General features: G+C 35.9%; 1 pseudogene; it reads right to left on the bottom strand.

Moving 5' to 3' along the window:
* Positions 1-6,461: 6,461 nt before the first annotated feature.
* Positions 6,462-7,504, bottom strand: LOC116869555 (annotated as a pseudogene).
* Between the last annotated feature and the right edge of the window lie 16,115 nt (positions 7,505-23,619).

Genomic DNA, 23,619 nt, shown 5'->3' with positions numbered 1-23,619 from the left:
ATCTCAGAGAAACCTGAAGTTTTATTTGAGAAAAACGGGAATTGCTGTATATCACCATGGATATGAACATGTAAATGGGGGGGGGTGGGATGGAAGCAATATCTAGATACCACAAACTGGACTTTGCTCTTATTTACCCAATTTTTTTTTTTGAAGATTTTATTTGACAGAGAGACACAGAGAGAGAGGGAACACAAGCAGGGGGAGTGGAAGAGAGAGAAGCAGGCTTCCCGATGAGCAGGGAGTCTGATGCAGGGCTCAATCCCAGGACCAGTCCTAGGATCACAACCTGAGCTGAAGGCAGATGCTTAACGACTGAGCCACCCCAGGTGCCCCTCAGTTTAAAGTTAATACTGAGACCACAACTAAATCAACTTTGAATGTTCTTATGCTTGTTAGTAACAGAGCAAACACAATCAGATTGATTATGTACTCTAAAAGGAGTGACTATTTCTCATACACCCACTGCTCAAAACATTGACCATTTCTTTATCAAGAAATTTATCAATTTATCGAGAAATTATCAATTTATCAAGAAATTATAAGTTATAAATGTCTCTGCTTCCAATTTGATAATGAAATAGAAAGAGAAAAGACGGTTCTCCACTTATTAATCAAACTGAAGAAAGTATAAACATATGATTGGGTGAGAAAGAGATATGTAAGCCAAGGTCAGCCCTTTTCTGAGATTCTGAGGCTAGACCATAATTTTAGTCATCCTGTCTCTCTGTTTCTCTCCACCCTTACTAAATTGTCTTGACTCACCTAAACAATCAGCTAATTCTGACCTTAACTTCAAGATCCGTTTCATAGCTCATGTACTCAACACCCTAAAGACATTTCCTTCGTTTACATTTCATAATAATGTGAAGAATTATATTATTGCATATGCCAAGCACTGTGCAGACATGGTTTTATGTAATCCTGACAACATACCTGTCTAGCCCATTTTCCATAGTAAGAACAGAAACTCAGAGATGTTAAATAACTTAATATCCTATAAATCGTAAATAGTTGGGCTTGGATCCAAATATGATACTGTATGATTCCATGGTACCATGCTTTATCTATTAGAGATCAAAGACAGTGATATGACGTACTTGTTTCCCTGGGCCTATGAGTAAGGAAAATTTTTCTGTAAAGCAAATATTTTCAACTTTGTGGGGCAGATGATCTTTGACACAATTACTAAACTTCTGTTATAGCATAAAAGAAGCCATAAACTGGGGTGCCTGGGTGGTTCAGTAGGTTAAAGCCTCTGCCTTTGGCTCAAGTCATGATCCCAGGGTCCTGGGATTGAGCCCCACATCAGGCTCTCTGCTCAGCAGAGAGCCTGCTTCCCCCCTGCCCCACCTGTGTCTCTGCCTACTTGTGATCTCTATCAAACATATAAATAAAATCTTAAAAAAAAAAAGAAGCCATAAACAAATGAGCATGACTGTGTTTCCTTAAAACTTAATTTATAAAAATTATCAGTGGGCTATATTTGGCCATGGGATGTAGGTTTATGAACGTTGTCTCATACTATTTCATAAAATGTTCAACTTGATGAGCAATCCACCAAAAATTATTTCATACAACAGAGTTTTCATCCAGAACATTATGTGTGTTTTTATTCATAACATGCTATACATAAGTCACATAAGAGTTTTCATTCATAATATCATATAAGCACAGTCAAAATCTGGAGTCAGCATGAAGGGATCAATGCCATTTTTAGAACCAAACCTCAAATGCAAGTCAGAAACCCACACTCTTGACATGGTTAAGGTCATGGGGCAGAGGTCATCCTCAGTGTACTTGAGGATAGCCTGGGAATCATTATATATGCAATATTAGCATATGCATGCTTCCTTATATTTTATATCATGCTATAGCATGATATCCTGAAATTAAACTTCTCTATATTATAATGCCAAGATAGAATAAGCAACATGAAAGTATTTGGTCTATGCTAAGAGAGAAAGAAAAATAAATGCATAATACATATATAAATAGATATTTAGAAGACAGATTACATGTGGTTACATACGAACTATTAGAAAAAAATTCATTTGAGAATTTTTAGTGACGTATATTGTTGTCAAATAAGAGAGGCATCTTCACTTGGTGAAAAGGATTCAGAAGCTTTGCCTTCAGAGCTAAAATATTTTGCAGAAGAATTACCAGCCAAAGCAAGTGTTCAACTCAAAGGGAACTGACCTCCAGATGGCCAAGAGGCTCCTGTTTTTCTGTGATTGACTGATTTTGTTTACTGTTGTCCATACAGTACCTGAGTTTGATATATGCCTTCACACTTATCATACCTTCAGATCTGCCAAAATCACTGTTCTGCTGAATGTTAACAAGATATATAATGTAATATAGATTGTTTTATTATATTGTTTTATGAATTTATTCAATATGTTTTTTATAAAATCCTACGTTTCTGAATTGGTCAAATATTTCATGCATACTGTCCTGAACAGGGGGTAAAACTATGTACTAAAGTTTATTTTATGAATTTATAAATTTAAGAATTCTAAGGGCACATTCCTCATGGTTGTGTCAAGTCCCATGTGTACGCATGCATGTACGAATTATGCTACCCAGTGGAGAGTTTTCATTGTGCTTTTCTTTCCTGTTTTTCACCATTTTGTGAAGATTTCTGACACACTGAGTTACCTAATGAAACACAACATGTTTAATTAACTGTTTAATATTATCCTTCCATGACAGATTAGAAAATCCATGAAGGTAGAAACAATATTTTTCTTATTTCCACCCTGTTCTCAGACATAAGTACAATGTCTGAGACATAGTAACCACTTAATAAATAATTGTTGACATAGTAAATCGAATGATTTGTTTTTATTTAGATGAAGCATAAAGAAAAAAAACTATGCCCCAAGCACTCTTTACACAAATAACCTTCAGTGAGTAATGTCTGCAACAAAGGTTTTATCTCATTTCATTTTCAAGACTACTTTTTTGTATTTTTTTTTCTGGAGGGTGCTGATAATTCATCCTTACAGGCATGTGCCAAGGAGAAAGAATATATTCATCTGGATCCTGCACTTTGTCAAATTGGAGAATCAGTCTTCAGCTGCTATCAGCTTCAATGGTTGCACTGAAACTGCTCAATTAAGCCTCTGATAGAGCATCAAGTAGATTGCCACTTTGGGCTACTGGATCGATAATAATAATTCCTTGTATTTGTATAGCAAGCACTTACACTGGCAAAAAGTACTTTCACATTTATTGTCTAATCTTATCCTTCCAAGAACCGGGTCAAATATGAGAGTCAGATCACCTTTTCCGTTTCACAGATGAGGACAGTTCAGGACGAGAGGTAAAACTGGCATTGTCAGCAGAGACAGAACAAAGTCTAAGACCCTAGGTTTCCCATATCTGAGTTAACTGCTTTGTTCCCTGGATAACCCTGCCCCATGACATAATCACCTTTTATGATGTACATGTGGCTTTTTTTTTTTTTTTAAGTTCAGTAACAGAACCACAGTTAATCCTTTATCTACTATTTCTAAGAAGACAAAAATGATGAGTATCAAACCCAAGAATTTAATGTTCTGTCACCAGATCAGAGATGGCATTGCAAGGGAGACAATGGGGACAAAGATCACAGGCCTTGAATGCAGTTACATGTGGATTCTATTCCCAGCATTGGGACATACTAAGTTCCATGGCCACATCTAAAAATAAGGCTTCAAGTTATGGCTACTAGAAGGTTTATTTTGAGGATTAAATGTGATAATGTATGGGGGAAGAGGCATTTTAGCAGCAAATCCATTTCATTTACCTTGTCCAAGAATACTAGATACCTTCCCAATGTCCACTTGCCTATTCTATATCATCCACATCAACAAAAGTATCTAACCTGATAGTGGTGACATTGTATTCACTAAAAGTCTGTTTCCCAGACTCCAGATAAATAGGGGGTGACAGACATGGCTTTGACCAATGAGAGGTAAAAAAGCAAGTTGCCTTGCAGGATTTACATGGATATGAGACAGAGCATATGCCTTTTTTCCCTTTGCCCTTCCCTACTTTTTGGATGGCACCTGAACATGAAGATAGAGCAGCCACCTGTGATGATGAGGAGGCACAACTCCATGCTAAGGATGGTTGACAGATGATAGAAGGATCCCAAGTCCTGACTACATCATGGAGCCACTGTATTACCCCTTAGACCCTATATTCAAATCTTCATTTTGTGACAAAAAGTAAAGATACTAATTGTTTAAGTCACTGTTTGGGGAATAGCCAAACTAAATTTTCATCTGATATAACTAATTTCCTTTAATCAATTTCTTTAAAGGATTTCATAATCCATCTTGCATGCACTAATTGGTTTAATATTTTTTAAATAGTAATAAATAGATGCTATGCTGACATGCTCTGGGTTAGCTACTAGGCTAAGAACATGCCTTAGTAACAAAATTATAGATGAAGCTAGAGTTCAAGTTCAGGTGGGAGTATCTGACCCAGAGCGTGAACTTTTCCCTTGAGTTGGTGTTCAGTGTAGTGTAAGTTTTGGCTTTTTGATTTGCCAGCTATGTGACATTGCCAGACATATACCCAAGCGCTTGATTTGACATTACCTAACTAAATCCTTACAACACTTCTATGTGGTAAGTGTGACTACTACTACATTTTTCAGGAGGAGGAAAACAAAGTTTAAAGAGATGAAGAAAATTCCCAGGAGTCCACATCTAGGGAGGAGCAGAATTATGTAGACTCAAATGCAGCAGAATTTAAGTCTAAATCCACATTTCTAATGACTACATACGCCATCTTGATTCCACATACAGAACTTCAATGTCCAATTTCTGCTAAGAGAAATTTGAGTACCAAAACCAGAAAACTTCATTAAGAAAATCTAGAAGTTTATTTCTATGTACAGAGGAGCCTCTTCTGGTTGGCGATGAGGCCAAAGCACATTAAGTTTCTACTTGTACTCGAAGCTGTGTTTTGGGGGTCCATGCCAACTAAATCCATAGAATATGAAACACTCTTCCATTAAGTCACTAATAATGTGATGGATTTCATACAGCTTAAAGAGCCAAATACATTCCTCAGCATATTCTGAGTGGTGTTCTTGGTGGCACGTATCTACATTTGTAGAAAAGTCCCAGTGTTAACCTTTCAGCCTCTAAGGATAGAGATAATTAAGTCTCCACTACCTAGTAGGAAACTATCAGACTTCTTATTTCATTTTTTACAAAATTCTCTCATGTGAAGCCAGACAGCAGTGTTTCTGTTTTCTTCCTCCTAGCATCTGGAATATACATGATCTAGGATATATTTCTGTGGATTTGGAGCCTAAAATGTCACCACATGCTGCTGCTAATAATAACACATAATAATAACTGTTGTGAAAGTTCTTTAGCTGTCAGCTCTATTTTTATTTCATTTAAAAATAATAATTTCAATGTCCATTGCTGTGCCTGAGTTCATTTACAAATCAAAAACATATTTTGCATTAAAAAAGAGGAGGAGGAGGAGGAGGAGGGGGAGGGGGAGGGGGAGGGGGAGGAGGAGGAGGAGGAAGAGGAGGAGGAGGAGGAGAATAGCATCCAGTTCATTCAGATCTTAAGCCTCAGGCAGAGTAATTGTCTAGGCTGCTACCAAAGAAAGGTGATGATTTTTTAAGTGGTCAAGAATTGAACTAGGGCACCAAAGTAGGTTAGATTCACAGAATCAAAGGAGTGGATAATCTTTGAGTTTATCTGGTTCAACTTTCATCTATTGTATTAATATTTCCCCCTTCAGGACCACCGTAAAATGCATAAAATATATCCCATGAAATGATTGCTTATCCTGATATTTCCATTTATGGGAAATTTATTCTGAACCAGTCAATTCCATTTTAAGAGTCTTCGAGTCAACAGCAAGGTGTTCTTGCTTCTTTGTTTTGCTCCTATTTATGTGGGAAGTAAACTCTACTCACGTCAGGGGTTCTGTTTCTGAGCTCTATAACAACTGACTCTTCTACATACAATGTTTCAATTACTTAAGATGACAAGCATTTCTTTAAGTCCCAAAGACTTTTTATTATGCCAAACATCTTATTTATAAAATTTTATTTTATTTTTATTTTTTTGCAAAGTTAAAAATTGCTTTTTTACTTCTGGTACCACTACCACAATTTACAGGGCAATATACCTGACATAATGAAAAGAAGAAGAAAAAGCTACAATTGATAAAAGACCTCGGGAATGTACATCTAATTGATGCTACATCACTTTCATCAAGAGCTGCACGTTTTGCACGCTGTGGCTATGATAGTCCTGACCAAGAAGGGGTTCCTATTTAAGTTATAGTATATTTTCTCACGATGGATTATCATTACTCTGTGGCAGATTTTTACCATTCCTCTAATGCATTTGGGACAACTGTCTCAAAGTAACCTGCTGCTTTCCTAACAATTTCTCACTCTCTCTCCTGCTAAGTACTATAGCCCTTTACTTCTGAGTTTTAAAAGAAATTTCTGCTACCATATTCCACCTTCTACCTCCAGATCCGTAATTAGTGCCATAGGGACTGCCTGAGCCTCTTCAACCCAAATTGTCCCCCTTCATGGGTCCATAATTTGATTGCTGTTGTCCACTTTAATTCCCAAAATCATTATAGTTACCACCACCACCACTGTTACCTCCTAAATTTCCTCCTTCACTGTAACCATCATATCCTCTACCACCACCACCACCACCAGATCTGCCTCCTGGGTGTCCATCCTCTGGTCCACCACCACCATAGCCTCCTCTACTGCTATAACCAAGACCATCACCATCATTGACACCATCACCTCCAAATCCATTATATCCACCCTCCCCTCCCCCATAACTACCTCTGCTGCCACTACTTCCCCCACCATTGCCTTCTCTTGCACCAAAGTTATCAACACAACCCATAAGGTTGTCAGGTCCACCTCCACGACCTCTTCGTGATCCAGCAGACAGCATTTCTTGTTTAAAAAGGGCCTATTTCATTTCACAATTAAGTCCATTAATAGCTGGTATTTCTGAACAAAAATTATATTAACTATCATGATCATCAAAAGTTACAAAAGCAAATCCTCTCTATTTTCCACTCTGCCTGTCTTCCATAACTTCTCTGGTTTTAAGCTTGCCATAATTTTCAAAATTGTCTCTCAAATTATATTCTTCTGTATCTTCTTTAATACCATCAAGAAAAATTCTCTTCTCTGTTAAATGGGCACCAAGCTTTATAGAATCCTCTCTACAAAGAGTTTTCTTTAGTTTCACTAAACAAATGCCCATCAACCTTGTGTTGTGTGGTCGAGCACACATTGCTGCACCCACCTCTTCCACCCAAGAGTAAGTCACAAAACCAAAACCCCTGGAACATTTTGTTTCAAAGTTCAAACCACCAATAAACCATTTTCTTGCTGCTCTGGTTCCTTTGGATCATGGACCTCCTCTTGCTGCGGTGCTGGCTTCAGTGAATCAAGCTGGGGGCCACCCAGCCATGGTTTTATCTCCATTCTGAGGCCACCTATATATAAAATTTTAAATAACTCCACAACACCTAAGCTAGAACTTGCAAAGTTGACTATACAGAAAAGAACCCATGTTCAAAACAGAATCGTGGATGTGGTGGTCTAAAGGACATATAACACTGAAATGAAAGGGACAATTGCAGATCCCAGCAATCTCTCCTATGAAACCTTTCCCTAAGAGTGATGTGAGGATGGTCTGGATTCCTTCAACACCTGTATTTTCAACAGCAGTCATCACATAAATGCTTCAATTAAGCTATTAGGGTAGGTGTCCCCCTCGTTTAACCCTATCCCTCCTCCTCACGTCTTAGGCCCTCTCTGGAGTTGCAGTCAGTAGATCACTGCTATTGACCTTTGGCATCTGCCTTTTCCTTTTTTAAATACTCTTAACTCTCATCTTCCTTTACAGATCAATTCACTCACTACTTTGCTGACCTGCCCAGTCAAATTTTATGTGAAATAGTCTCAAAAGGCCATAGATCTCTGCATTTACAACTTTTTTTTCTTTTTTTTTTTTGAAAGATTTTAGTGATTTATTTGAGAGATACTGAGAATGAGAGAGAGAGCATGAGAAGGGGGAGTGGGAGAAGGAGAAGCAGACTTCCTGCCGAGCAGGGAGCCTGATGAGGGACTTGATCCTGAGACTCCAGGATCATGACCTGAGCTGAAGGCAGTCGCTTAACCAACTGAGGCACCCAGGCACCCCTGCATTTACAACTTGTAAAACACATCAACCATTGTGATTTTACATTTGTTCCATAATCATCTATCTATCCATTCAGATTATAAAGTCCATGGGGAAGACATATTCATTCTGGTTTTGCTTGTGTATACCCTCAGCTCTCAGCTCAAATCTTAGTTCATAGTGGGTGAACAGTAAATTTTGTTGAATAAAAGACCAGATGACTAAAAGAAAAATGAAACAAATAGAATTTTCGGAGAGAGAAAGCAGGTGGATTGGTGGCAATAGTTTTTTTTTAAGTACAATAAACAGGTTGAAACTGGTCTCTGTGCATGTGTGTTTGTGTGTGCACACGTACACCTATATGTTTGCATTGTTTATGAGTTAAAAGGCAGTGACAGAATGGGAATGGAGATAAGCAATGAGAAAAGCTGAAACTCAGCACATAAGCCAGTATCTGGAGTAGGGTTATCAATAGAACCTCTGAATTAGACACTCTGAGATTCTTGGTTTCTTCCATGGCTCAAACACTGAGGCTACTGTCCTTCCTCCACTCCTTTAAAAATTGGAGGTTTTACTTTCTGAAGAGCTGAACAAAAGTAATCCACATTTAGAGACACAAGACAGTATTGACAGTGATAGTAAGGGTAGATGTAAGATGAAATGGAGAGAGAGGAATAAAATGAACATCTATGGCATTGCTAGGACTTCTCTTACAGTATGGGCTATCAGGCTTTTGCCTTCTGGGCTGGAAATTGGAATATTTCTGTGTTCAGGTCCTCAGAGAAGAGATGAGATAACATTAGATGAGCAGGAGATTTAATGGGGAAAAAACTATAGAGACTAGAGGGAAGAAAAGAAGAGTAAGTAAGGGAGCCTTAGGACACATGTAGGTGCAGGACGAAGAAGGGCATGGGAAGGAGGGGGAAGATGAGAAGGAGGAAAAGAGCAAAGAGGAGAAGGAGTAAGAAGAGGAAGAGGGGAGGAGAAGAAGGAAAAGAAGGAGGGCAAGAGGAGGAGGAGAATGAGGAAGAAGAGGAGGACAAGGAGGAGAGGGGGAAGAACAGGGGCAGAAAAGAAGGTGATGATAATCCAAGGCCCAGAATTAAATCAAATACTATTTATATCACTTTACCTTTGCAAAGAGTGCCTTCAAAAAGCTTACATTAAACTCAAAATACATCTTTTGTTCCATTTCTTCATAATGAACTAAGGAAACACCCACGCATCTTCAAATTAAATAGTATTTTTCATTTTCATCCTGTGAAATCAGATTCTGAATCCCCCACGTCTTGCTCACCCATTACTGGGTTTTCTACACATACATTTATCCAATTCCCGACACTCACGTAACTTGAAACAGCTTGTAAGAAAAAACAAAAGCTGGTTTGGAGAAGAGCGATTTGACAGGATGGCTGAAAGCTATGCTGCAAATACATTAAGTGCCTGTAGAGCACAGAAAGGTGAGTAAGTTCTCCATCAGCCTGCTCCTCAGCAAGAGGAGCAAGAAATCTGCAAGTTATGTAGATGATGTGAATGTGTGTGTGTGTGTGTGTGTGTGTGTGTGTGTGTGTATAATTTTAATCTAAATTTATTCCTAAAGCATCCTCCCAGGGTAACACTAGTTATTAAATCTCTGGTTACATTTTGCAACAGAGCAAGCCTTGAAATGAATGAGCACGAGGATCAGGAATTATAACTCCTTTCATTCTGAAAATGTAATTGCCTCCAGTGTGCTATGCTCTTCACACTTGAACTGTAGATGGAGCAAATACTGGGTGTCAACTTTCAGCTTAATATTGTTTTATTAGTTTTTGCTATTAATACATGTTTCTGTTCATAGTCATTTGCCAAAGTTTAAATTATAGCTATAATAAATCTTTCACATCAAATATTTCATAAAATGTTTCTATCATAAAGTTTTCAGGAAGAGGCTCAATGTGCCTTGGTGGGGGGTGAAGGGGGGGGTTGGATGGGGATACCAGTTGTGTGTGTGAGAAAGTCATATCTTCTATATTCTCCGTTCAAAAGTTTCTATCACAGCAGTATTAAAAATATCCAAATATTTTTAAAATTTGTTTTAAATTCTTCACTGTTCCCTCTCTAATTCTAGAATACAAGTGACAAAAACCAAAAATCAATGTCCCGGGGCGCCTGGGTGGCTCAGTGGGTTGAGGCCTCTGCCTTCAGCTCGGGTCGTGATCCCAGGGTCCTGGGATCGAGCCCCACGTCAGGCTCTCTGCTCAGTGGGAAGCATGCTTCCCTCCTGCCTCTCTGCCTGCTTGTCATCTCTGTCAAATAAATAAATAAAATCTTAAAAAAAAAAATCAATATCCCACAGGTATGAAAACCTGTTAAAGGAAATATGAAAATTTATTTCAAAAACAGACTCTCTTCAATATATAACACTTCTCAACATGTAGACTCTTGTTCCTTATGAATTTTAGACAATGTTTTGGGTTTTTTTGTTGTTGTTCTTTTATAGAAATTAAGAGCTTATCATATTAGGATGTCTGATAGCAACTATCACTTCCCTATACTCTGTCCTCGTGCTTGTTCCTCCATGGTCCAGTACAGCATTGGGGTTATGTTTTTTATTTCATCATCATTTTCCATGTGCCCCCCTTTAAGATTTTATTTATTTGACACACAGAAAAAGGGGGCACAAGCAGGGGGAGGAGGAGGAGGAGAGTGAAGCAGGCTCCCTGCAGAGCAGGAAGCTCAATGAGGGGCTAGATCTCAGGCCCTAAGTTCATGACCTGAGCTAAAGGCAGACCCTTAACCAACTGAGCCACCCAAGCGCCCCCACTTGCCACTTTCTGTTAATATTCCCAACCACTGACTACACAGGGAAAACTGTTATCTTACTCTTTTTCTGAGATACCTGGAAATCCTAAAATCCTATCATATAAACCTTTTATTTTTTGATGAAAATAATCAGTTGACTCTACTAGGATGACAAGATCCTTCAAGAGATTTGAAAGAAAAAAAAAGTTACATGTCATTGGGTAAGAAGAATGACCCCTAATGTGGATGCTATTGGAGAGAAAGTAAATTTGGTGGCTCACTTAGAGTTGGTAAGTTGTTTTATTAGTTTTTGCTATTAATACATGTTTCTGTTCATAATCATTTGCCAAAGTTCCATGCCTTAAAAAATTATTTGAAGGAAAAACATCTAAACACATACTACAAAATAAATCTGTGATAGTTTATATGTGTAGAAAGAAAGCAAAACATGTGAATTTTCTCAAGGTTTAATAAAAAAAAAATTGTTATCACCAATGAAGATAGAAATCCTGATTACTTCCAACACTGACATGGTGTAGCATACATCAATAAAGAAGATGGGAAATTTTTTAACTGCCTAAAATTCACACATGTTGGATACTTTGAATTGCTACCTAAATAGGCATTAAGTAAATCCATGATATTTAAATATTGTATACTTTTCTCATTGTTCAATTTGCTTTTCTTATAACCAGAAGTTCTGATGAAATTGTAAAGGATCCTAAGGGTATTATATTCCAATATGGTGACAGCTAGAGGAAGAGAGGTGAACAAAAACAGAATGGATAGAAACAGCAAACCCAAATGTAATTCCAAATAATATAGTTGATAAAGTTTCCACTGAAAATAAGGAATGGTATTTCTTAATAGTTCTTTGGCTTTTATTAGCATTAAAATTCTACAAATACTTTTGAGCTTCTATTGTGTTACCAAGAAACAAGAGTAAAACATTTCTACTTAGAAAAATGTGTATGCAAGTCCTGACTAGCCAGTTCGAATTAAATAAAAAATGACCTTTTCTTTGGTTCAATATACATTCTAATCAAAAGAGTTGTTCACTTATCTTCAGAATCTCAGTTTATTAACTTTATTCACAATATATTTCTTCAATTGGTTTGATGTTGAGGATCATTAGGATCTTATTTTTCCCCAAAAGTTAGCTCATTTTAGTTTTGGGGGGGCCTATATCAAAAATAACAACATCATCATCAACAACAACAACAACAAACTAGAATAAAGGACTCAAAATTCAGTCCAGCTATTTCCTATCTTTGTCATGTGCTTTCAAATTTTGGTCAGAGAAATGTTGCCTGTCACCCTGAGTAGTGGAGAAATTTTCTAATCAGTTAACTCTTAGTTTACATTTTATACAAGGGTACCACTGTAGACTATAGGCCAGTGAACATTAGATGGCAAAACAGGAAGGGAAAAAAAAAAACACAAAAAACAAAAACAAAAACGAAACAAAACCTGACCTGAATCAGACAAGAGAGTGCTTATTGATTTATAAATTTGTCATGACATCTATGTTTCTATACAATAGAGGATGGATTTTTTCAGCCATATTTCACCCTGGCAATTCAACTTGTCATGAAAATTTATCCAAAACTTCGAAACAGGCAAAGAAATTACTGGGAATATTTTCAGTTAAGCGTTGAAAGTAGCTCACATTTCCTGAGGATTATCTGATTTTCTAGGTTATATAGCTTTCATTGACCACAGATATACTAATTATTAAGATATTCACAATTCTGAAATATTAGAGTTTACTTTTTACAAAACTGATAATCATGCGTATGATTCTTATCTAAGAGAGTTGTAAATGATTCCTCAACAAAAGCAAATTCTACTGATTTCTGATCAAGAGGAAAAGTAATCCCAAGGTTACTGTTTCTTGTCTACTAGACATTAACCACTAACCAGTCATGTACTAATTAACAAATTTATTTCTGCATTTCTTTAACTGACAAACTATAAAATCCAAAGTCCTCAAAATCTTCTTCAAATAAGGTTTAATATCTTACTGGTTCTTTCATTAGAGTTAAATAAAAATTGACATGTTCATTTTATATTGTTATGAGAATCATGTTTTTAACTTTTTGAATATTATACTTTAATACTCTAACAAAAGTCTTCAACTAATAAAATAGCCCTCCAGTGATGAGAGCAGAACAAAAGGCTGATCACAGGAACATAGAATGAGCTGGCAGGCAAACAGAAAATACTCAAATTAGAAAGCAACTAAAAAAGCTGCAGAATTAAAGAGGAAATAAAGGAATCCAGTGTCTTAGGGCAATTCAAGAGTCCTGGAGCTCTAGGTCACCAAAATGGTGACCAGGCTTCTCATGGAGGACATTGATAAAGAGCAGCAAGGTAGCTCTTACCATCTACCTGCAAGTGATGTTTCAAAAATAGACATATAAAAGAAGAGCATGATGAGGAACTTGAAAAGACTATTTGAAAGTAAATGTAAATGTGAAATATTTCCAGGAAGTAGCATAGTAAGAGTTAGAAAGCACAGGCTCCTGGGTTATAAAGACCTATGCTCAAATCCTATTGTCTCATTTACCAGAATTTTACAAAATTTATGCAGGTTACTTAAATTCTCTATGCTTTTGCTTATTTCCAAAGAGAGAATAATGACACTGCCTACCTCTTAGATATGAGATATTCAGTTTGAAAGTATACATAAAGCATTTAGCACAGTATCATGCACATACTGAAATAACTTGAAAAAAGCTAGCCCTTATTATTTTTAATAACTTGGGAAGATTTTTGAAAGATGATAGATCATCTACAGTGCATTGAAGAAGCCGTCACACAATACTAATATTGTCATCTTATGGCATATAGAGGCAGGTGGATCCTGGAGGTAATGGAGTTGTCTTGATGCTAAGATAGATATAGATGCTGGATGCTTAGTCTGCCCTGACTAAGGATATTTAGTAAAGAATAATTATGATCCAGATATGAGACTTCCATGCTCTAATGCAATCCAGATTGGACAAGAATAGTGTGAGACATATTAGAAACGATCTAGGAAAATCTAGCCAAGTCAAAAAGAAGTAAAACTGAATCGGACCAAAAGTGAAACATTCAGGTTGACCAAGGATATTTTTTCTACCCTTAAAAAATTGTAAGCTTATATCTAAATCTTTCTAAGTACTAAAATCTTTGACCTACAATTGTCATGTTCACTAAATAGAAAGCATGTACATCATGCTCTCGTGCCACTATACATCCACTCAATTTTTTCAAATCTTAATATTATCCTTCAAAAATACCACCCTCAACATAACCTACTATTCCAGTGGAAAGATCTGTGAAAAGAACCCATTTCAAAAAGGTATGAAAACAAATGGAGGATTGCACAACCAAAGAAGTAGGACTAAAGAATATAAATTTCTGTTCTCATCATCCATTCCATTTTATAAATCATAAAATGTTAATGCTGGAAGCACCACATTTATCCTTCCTAGTCTCAGCCAAAATCTGATCTCAAGAACAACAGAAGATCAACTGTTTGTTTATAACAGAATGAGATTTAGGATAAAAGAAATAATAAAATCCTCCGAGTCTCCCTATTGGCCTCACATCATTAGAATGTTCTCAGTCCGTATCGTGCCAAAAATTCAGCTCCACAAAATATAAGTATTTGAGCACAATGTTTCAAAGAAGTAAAACACATAACTCACTGTCACTCTGCTCTTTCTTACTCTGTTCATAACCAATGGAAACCCCCAGAATCTTAGCTTGGATCCTCTTCCTAATCTCTTGCTTATTCTGCTTCAGATAAAGCAGAAGACACATGAATCTTGGAGCTACTTCCATCTTAAACCGAGGAATTGCTCTTCATTGTGGCCAGCCCACTGAAGCTATAATTATCAATGTTCCCTGAGAGCCAAGTGGCATGATAGGATCTCTGAGGAACAGAAGGAGAATTTCTCTGGAATAATCTAATGAATTTCTTTCCAAATCTTTTAGCTTACATAGAAGAATATAAGGCATTCCCTCTCTCTCTCATCTTTGAATACAATTGATAGGCTTCTTTAATATTTTAGATATATCATTTTTTCTAATTCTCTTCTTTAGGTATTTTAAATATTTCTATGTGAAAATGAGTACAAAACGTTTGGTTACTGAGTGTGGGTGGAGAAAAAAAAAAGTTGTGTTAAGATAGTAAAGCAAACTCATTTCATTCTTAATAGTAGAAAGTCTCAGAGGAAATAAAAAAAAATATTTTATAATCCAAACTGAATAGAATGTCTGGAGAATGAACAATTCTGATCTCAGTAAACCCTAAAGCACATATATAAGAAAATAAAATCTTAAAAAGCAAGAAAATTAAGAACCATAAAATTAAACTGGTATGAGAAATTACATTGAATTTGGTGACTATTTTTTTTTTTAAGATTTATCTATTCCAGAGAGAAAAAGGGAGTGTGTGCATGAGTCAGAGGAGGGCAGAGGGAAAGAGAGGGGAAGCAGACTCCCTGCTGAGTGGGCAGTCAAAGGCCTGCTCTGGATTCCCTGACCCTGAGGTCAAGACCTAAGCCCAAACCAAGAGTCAGCTACTCAACTTACTGAGCCACCCAGGGGCCCCAGTGACTATTTTTAAAATAATTCCCCATTTTATTTTAATATGAGCCTTACCTTCATGACAGTAAGTGGAGAAAGGACTAAAAGAATTTAATTTTTTTTTTTAAGGTTACTCTCCAAGAGTTGACTTTGAAGTAACTTTGAGAATAATCTTTTTAAAAGATAAATAAAGCCTCCAAATACAGCTGGCTAGGAAAAGATACATAATATGCTTTCTCCCTATTTAACTACATCTAATTTTTGACTATCAGATCTGAAAGTAATACAATTGAGTAACAATGTTTAAGTATATTGTTCACACACAGCCACCCTGGCTCACTGCTTAAACAGCAACATTCTCTGATGTTAGCAAGTAGATAAGGTTTTTTCTTTTGTTCTCTTAATGTATCTATCCAGTTTTCTTTACAGGGTAAAAGGAAAAAAAAAAAAAATCAAGGATTTAAGCAGGGGGGGTGGGGGGGGGCTAATATCCAGACAGCAGCTGCAGAAGATAATGGATGGGCTAACTTTTTTCATTTTTAATCACATGGACTAGATAAATAATTTAAAAACCTTAAATATATAATGCTCTCAAAGAAGGGAAATGGACCCAGTTTCCAAAGATATTGACTTCCAAAGTGCTATATAGAGTGGCAAAGTATTAAATTTTTAAATATTCTGATCCTAATCTTTACATTACAGACTATCCGTATTGATTGGAGCACTGTGTCTTCTTTCTTCTACTGAAGGCCATTTACAGATATCACTAGCTGTCATTCTGGGAAATGCATTATTGCACCATCATTATTTCCTTACATAATCAAGAATCTGTTTGTTTTATAAGCTTTTTTTTAATACATAAAGGTTGCTATGTTGTCCTAATTTTTGTATATGCTATGGTGAGTGCTATGAAATGTGTAAGCCTGATGATTCACAGACCTGCACCCCTGGGGCAAATAATACATTATATGTTAATAAAAATAATAATAATTTCAAAAGAAATTAAAAAATAAAGAGAAAAAAAAAGAGAAGAAAAGTTTCCTGTGTACTTATTCTTCACTGGAGTTAAGTATTATGATGACTGTTCAACTCTGAATTTGAACAGTGAAACTGGAAATCTGCTATTGCTAAAACTTCTTTAAGAGTACAAGGCAATATTTGTTAACGTATAAGGACAGAGCAGTGACTCTAAATCATTAGATCAGCTCCTAAGTGAAAAGGAGATGAGCGAATACATCAGAAGCTTTCTTTCCATAGTGCTATTAGAAAGTGAGGATTTACTATGAAAGCATTTATTGATTCACATGATAAACACTGCATACACATATGCCTTCAATTACCCAGAAACTTGATTCTTTAAGAGAGATTCCAATTAATGTATCTCCAACTATTTATAGTTTTGACCACCACATCAGGGCTAAGTCTGCTCTGTCAGGCCTACAAACAAGGAAATCAATTGATCAACTTCTCTCCTTCCCTTTGCAGCAAATACAGGCACCATGGAAAATGTCACAAAGAGGCTGATCAAATAATCATCAGCATAAAATACAAGCATTAGTTCATCCTTGGCTACTACTAAAACAAACGGTGTCTCAGCTAAGTATCAACCCTTCAACATGCTAAAAAATGATAATCATTCAAGGAAAAGAAACAGAAATGAGAACAACTTTTTTCACTTTTAGGCACATTGAAATTCATCCATAAATTATGTTTAGGGCCAGTAAGATCACAAGGCTCCATTTTTGAAACAACAAGATTTATCTTTTATTAAATAATTTCATTATCAACCAAGATTTTGCTCTACCCTATTCCAGTCCTGACTCTAGCATCCTCCTATCATTAACTGCCACCTAGCTCTCAGCCCTATTAGGAGAACCTCCACGGAACTTTCCTTGCTCTTGGCTAGATAATATGCAACTCTCAGCTCCATGTAATCCTTCATGACAGGATTCACTATAGTTTCAAGGTCATATTTACTTCGATCATTCTTTAATTATTGTCTGCCTCACTCACTGGGCTGTAAGCTGAATGAGGGCCGACTTCCCCAACCCCTCCTACTCCCCTCTCCTGAGTTTCCAGAACTAAGCACAGTCTTTGGCAGTCGAAAACTTGGATAAATACACAAATGACTGAATAAGTAAAGCAATGAATCTGTGAACCTCAATGACAGAAAATGAACGATTAAATCTTTCTGCAGGTCTTCTAAAGACGGATTAACATAATAGCTCAGATGAACCTCAGATCTTGGCTAACCTGTAATTTTATAAACTGGGAAAGGGAGACCTAGAAAGCTTAAATAAATGGCTAGTGACAAAGATTCTTTGCACATTGCCCTACGCATTGCTACCCATTTATTATTTAAGAATTTAATGTTTTACAATAAAAGGTTTTTTTAATTCTTGCCATAAACATATGTGCATAATGCCTTCAATTACTCAAAAGGAGTTCATTCTTCAAGAAGTACTCCAATTAACACATCTCCCAAATGCTTATAGTGTTGATAAAATGAGGTGTAAGCAAATTCCGCCTTAAAGTGTGCATACAAACTAGTGGTAAATATACTTTTAATACTGTCTAATTTATATCCAGTGCAAATAAAGATGTTTGTTCATTAAAGCCCTAAATGTCTGAGAGTTGGATAATCTTTGCAATCTTTTTTCCCTATATGCTACTATGACAGTTAAAAAAGAACAGAGTACCCTGCTGACAGATCTAAAAATTCCATATATTTTAATATATGCTGCTACCTGACGTTGTGCCATCTTATACATTTTAAATAAATGTTTCATCTTCTCTCTCTGCTAGGAGGTGATTTTACCCTGAAGGGCACCGTTTTATGAATTCAATAGCAAATACTACAGTAGACCTAGAAGGGGCCTTGGGGGCTTTTCTTGATCTATTCTTGAATCTTCAAACAGGAGAATATCTTAACCATTACATAAACAAGTACTGGCCCCTGCGCTGACACCTTAATGAATTCAGGACAGGACTAATGAGAATTAAGCAGTGAACGTTAAAGTTTAATCATCTCTAACTCTTTACTTTAGTTCCTTTCATTCTGATTTTGCTGTGGATGCTGAATGTGACAGCATGCTAAAGGGATGGGTTGAGCTGATTTAGAAATATAGAGAGCAACATAAAGAAACATGAAAAGTTGGGATAGGAGCTTGGGGGTTCAGCAATCATCCTTTAACTGGGGAAAAGAAGAATGCTTGCAGGCCTATTATGGAACCCACTGCCCACTACAGCATTCCAGCTCCAGAATTAAGAGAGAGAGATACCCATGTTGTACAGACATTAGCTGCATGCCTAATCAGAATCTCATATTGCATTTTAAGGTCATTTCCCTGTCTGGTCTTTATCTGCATTTCCTGAATATTTTAAGTCTATATTGATTTCTCTCATTTATGTGATGTTGCATCTAACTGTGACAATGCATTCTGAGGCAGTGTAGGCTATATACTTATTTATTTTGGCTTTTTCTTTTTTATATTTTCCAATTATTATTTTTAAGAAGAACTACAAAATTCCCATCTTTACTATAGACATCTTAAGGACACAGTTTAATATTATATATTTTTTCCATTATTAAAGAAATAGTTATTCAAGAAATTTCTTCATCCAAAGATCAATTCAATTATTTATCTATATATTTGAGTATAAACTTGAAGAACATGAAGGAATGCCTTTATCATCCATACGAAAAACAAAAAAACTTCACAGCTCTGTACCTCTGTAAGTTAGTTGTGTGAGCTGGTGCTTGCTCGCTACTTGGCAGATAAGTTAAAATGAAAATATGATCATAAATACATCATAAAATGTAACCAGGGCTAGCTACATAATTTCTGAGTTCCAATACAAAATAAAAACATGGGGCCTTTTACTCAAAAATTACAAATTTCAAGATAGTATCAGCCAAATTTTAAGCCAAGCATGGGTCCCTTCTAAGCATAGGGCACTGTGTGATTGCACCACTTGCATACCCATGTAGCTGCCCTAAATATATTTATCATTTTATATTACTAAGAATGATTTCCTTAATACATGTTCTTTTGAAGTGGTAGGTTATTAATGACTCTGAAGGAAGTTCTTCTTTTGGTTGAAGTTGGCCTTCATCTGTTTGATATTTAAACTGTTCAGATGATACAAGCTGATTTAATATATTTGATTACTAGACCGATTAACTGAAATGGCACAAGTGGTATTAAGAAAAAAACAAAACACTTCACAAATAATAATTTTAAGATCCTTCATAGAGAAAGGAATGAAGTGCCAGAAAAATTTACGGCTTTGCAGTATTCAGAAATGTTTTAAACCGACAGACTAAGAACAGTCTAAGAATTAGTGGACAATAATAGCATAAATGAAGTTTTACTCTGAACATTAATAATGAATTTCATGAAACGTAAGGTGTTGATCTGAAAATGATGCATTGTTAACTGTCAGTGGAAGAGAGGGCAGTGGGGAGGGGTGTTAAGTTACAAATACAGGTTGGAAATAACATGTCCAAGTGAACTTTCCTTCTCTGTTCTTGTTGAGTTATTTTGTGCTTTAGAATTAAATGTGAAGTTTGATGCTAGTAAGTTTGTTGCTTCAATAAACAGAATAGTGGTTTGAGGATCTTGAATGACACAGCCCCGCTCTGCCTCCTATTTAATGGTGACATTACTGAACTTGCACCACAAATCAAACATCGGCAGACTTCAGAAGGGAATGAATCTTATTTCCAAAGTTAAAACCATGTCCCAGAGCTTTCCTGAAAGCAGAATCTCATGTAAAGTGATAGAATTATCACAGTAATACAGCTTACTAAGCCACATGGAAGAACCATGCATTTAAGAGTGAGGTATCTCAGAACTCTGCCAGGTCTGATCTCAAAGCCTGTTGCCAATTCATTTAGTATTTTTAAAATCATTTTACATGATAGATTTGGCTTTCGATCAGCAGCATTTCAGAAACAAATGAAAGACAAGGCACATTATTTGCTTTAAAGGAGTCCATGTTTATGGAACAAGCATGGAATGTGCCCAGGAGAATGACTGAATCAATATAATCTATTTCTGGAAAAACTATGCAGAGAGGTGGAAAGAGGAAAGAAGTCTTACAAATTCTGACTCCTTGAAACCACTGAAAATGGTCAGAAATAGTTCTAATGGAAATAAAAAAAATTTATAGATATATATATATATATCTATATAGATCTACATAGATATATGTATCTCAATATCATGGCTCCATCTCCAAAACTGTAATCTTACTCTAGTCAGAAGATCCATTTCTTAATTACTGCCTTCTCTCAACTTACTTATCTGACCAAGAGACTGAAGTTAAATTTATCAAAAATGTTCACCCAACTAATTGGTTGTGTTGCTCATGGTTACTGTACTTGGGAAGGAACATTTTAATAACGAAAAGCAAAAAACAAATAAAAAAACTAATTCATTTGATAAAATACAAAATTGTATAAATGTCAGGCTTTTGAGATGGAAGCTATCGGTTATCTTTCATATAAGAAGTGTGAGATTCTTCAATGAAGCTGCTCTTTGAACATAATTCTCCTGAGACATTGCTTTTCTTTGCAAGAGCAACCCTGTGTTGGGAGACAATTCTCCACTGGACTCTCACATTTTTGCACATCTTGAAATTTAAGACTTTGATTTTCTTTGTTCCAGACTACATTTTGAAGAATGTTTGAATGAATGAATGAATGAATAAATAAATAAGTTTGTATAGCAGTGAATAGCCCTGGAAGATAGAAATAGTGTCACCCTTCGGAAGAGAGTTCAGGTTTAATTATAGCCTTCAGAGCAAGGGAAGGAATGCTTGCCCCCACTTGTTTGCTTTAGCTCAAGTTTCCTCTGCTATATAACATAACTTATGTACAGGCCGATACCACTTTGTCTCATCCTTTGGGAAATGAGACCTAGAGAACTAGCCCAAGACAATCTGCTGATACTTTCTCCACTGCTATTATTGTGAGTCATATAGGCTTTTGACACTGACCAAAGAATCTTGGGGCTCCTGCCAACATCCATGAAACAATGTGTGGTAGGCTAAGTTGTTAGTAGGGTGCATTTATATCCCAGCTACCATTAAAAATAAAAACCATAGACTTACTGGTTTAAACAACATAAATATATTTTCTCAGTTCTGGAAGCCAGAAGTATAAATTCAAGATGCCAGCATAACTGGTTTCTGGTGAAGCCTCTCTCCTTGAGTAGCAGATGGCCACCTTCTTGCTATATCTTTACATGGCCTTTTCTCTGTCATTGCACTTGTGGTGTCTCTTCCTCTTTTTATAGAGACACAGTCCTATTGATTTAGGGTCCTACACTTATGAACTCATTTAGCTTTAATTACCTCCTCATAAGCCCTGCCTACAAATATGGTCACACTTGACAATATGGCTTCAACATATGAATGGCAGGGGGACACAATTCAGTTTATAATGAAGGGTAAAATCTCACAGCTGTTGACATCATGTGAATATTTCAAAAACATCCAAGTACTGTCTGATACTCCTCTCCATTTTTATTAGTTTGTGTGTGTGTGTGTGTGTGTGTGTGTGTTTGTGTGTGTGTATTATATAGATACTTTACATACTGACAACAATTACACCACACTAGAGATTGTTGCATTATTTTGAAAAATAAATGGACAATTTTGGAAAGTATAAATTATAAATTAAATAATTACAGTAAAATAATAAATTAGTCTTAATTTTATAAACAATTCAAATTAATTACAAACTTACAAATGTTTACACTGATAATCACAAACCACATATTATGATTAAGATATTTAATATACCTTACATCTACTATATGAAACTTACTAGTTACAATTTTTATAATTTTAATTCTTAAGAGTAACCTTAAAAGAATCATAGAGGTGAAAGGTAGGGAATCATCAATATTGAGGCTAAGACTATACAACTTTCACAAGCTTATATAAGAATTCAGTAGTAAGTTTGTGAATTAAAACTTGATATAGTATCTGCTAGTTTAGCAATTTATTCATTAAACCACTCACTACTAGATACAATAATATCCTGCCAACGTTAGATCAATTCTCCAATATAACTATAATAGAAACACTCTTAGAACTTTAATGAATTGCGTAACATTTCAATGGCCAATGTTTGTGTGCTGACTAAAAGATTCATCTCAGCCCTACATTCTGCTTCTCCCAACTTGCTTTAGCCATTTTATTCCTTTTTTTCCAGCTTATTTGCATTTTAGAACCTTTGCATTTACTGTTCACTATGACTCAAATGCTTTTCTCAAGGCTGTTCTGTGGCTGGCTTTTACTAGTCATTTTTAACCAAACGTCATCTCCTCCAAAAAGACTCGTTTGATCAACCCATATAAAACATATTTCTTCTTAAAATAAATGAATAAATAATAAAATAATCTCCTCCAAAAAGACTCGTTTGATCAACCCATCTAAAACATTTTTCTTCTTAAAAATAAATGAATAAATAATAAAATAAAACATGCTTCTCTAAAGCAATGACCCTTTATCATATTATCTTTCATCTATCACTCACCAGATCTTTATCGTTTTAATCTGTAATTATGTTATTTGTGTATTTGTTGGCTGATTTATTAACTTTTTTGTTGAGAACAGGAAACCTGTTTTGTGAACTATTCTATAACTAGGACACAATTATATAACTAGGAACAATTCTAAGCAAACATTTCTTGAAAAAATGAATGACTGTTTTCATTAAATCCTAACAACCACCTTCAAATAAGTATTGATAGTCTTTATTTTTAGATAAGGAAAGTTAGGTTCAAAGAAGTTAAGCAAGCTGTTCAAGGTCACACAAACAGTAAATGCCAGAGCGGTATTTAAAAGCCATATCCAATTAAGCTTTAGAGGCTGTAGAGTTAACGTCTTTGCTTTCAAAAGCTTCCCTCCTTCTGTAAATCAGAACTCAGCTCCTTTCCTTGTTCCCTAGAAAGCATCCACTTTCATCTCATACCAGTATTGAAAACATACTCGATTGAAAAAGAAATAGAGGACTTTTTCTCATGCATCCTGTAGCAAA

The sequence above is a fragment of the Lontra canadensis genome, unplaced genomic scaffold (genome assembly GCF_010015895.1).
Source record: "Lontra canadensis isolate GAN:19392208 unplaced genomic scaffold, GSC_riverotter_1.0 scaffold19, whole genome shotgun sequence".
Classification (NCBI taxonomy): Eukaryota; Metazoa; Chordata; class Mammalia; order Carnivora; family Mustelidae; genus Lontra; species Lontra canadensis.
Note: the sequence above shows the minus strand (reverse complement) of the source record. Positions and strands in the feature narration are given on the sequence as shown.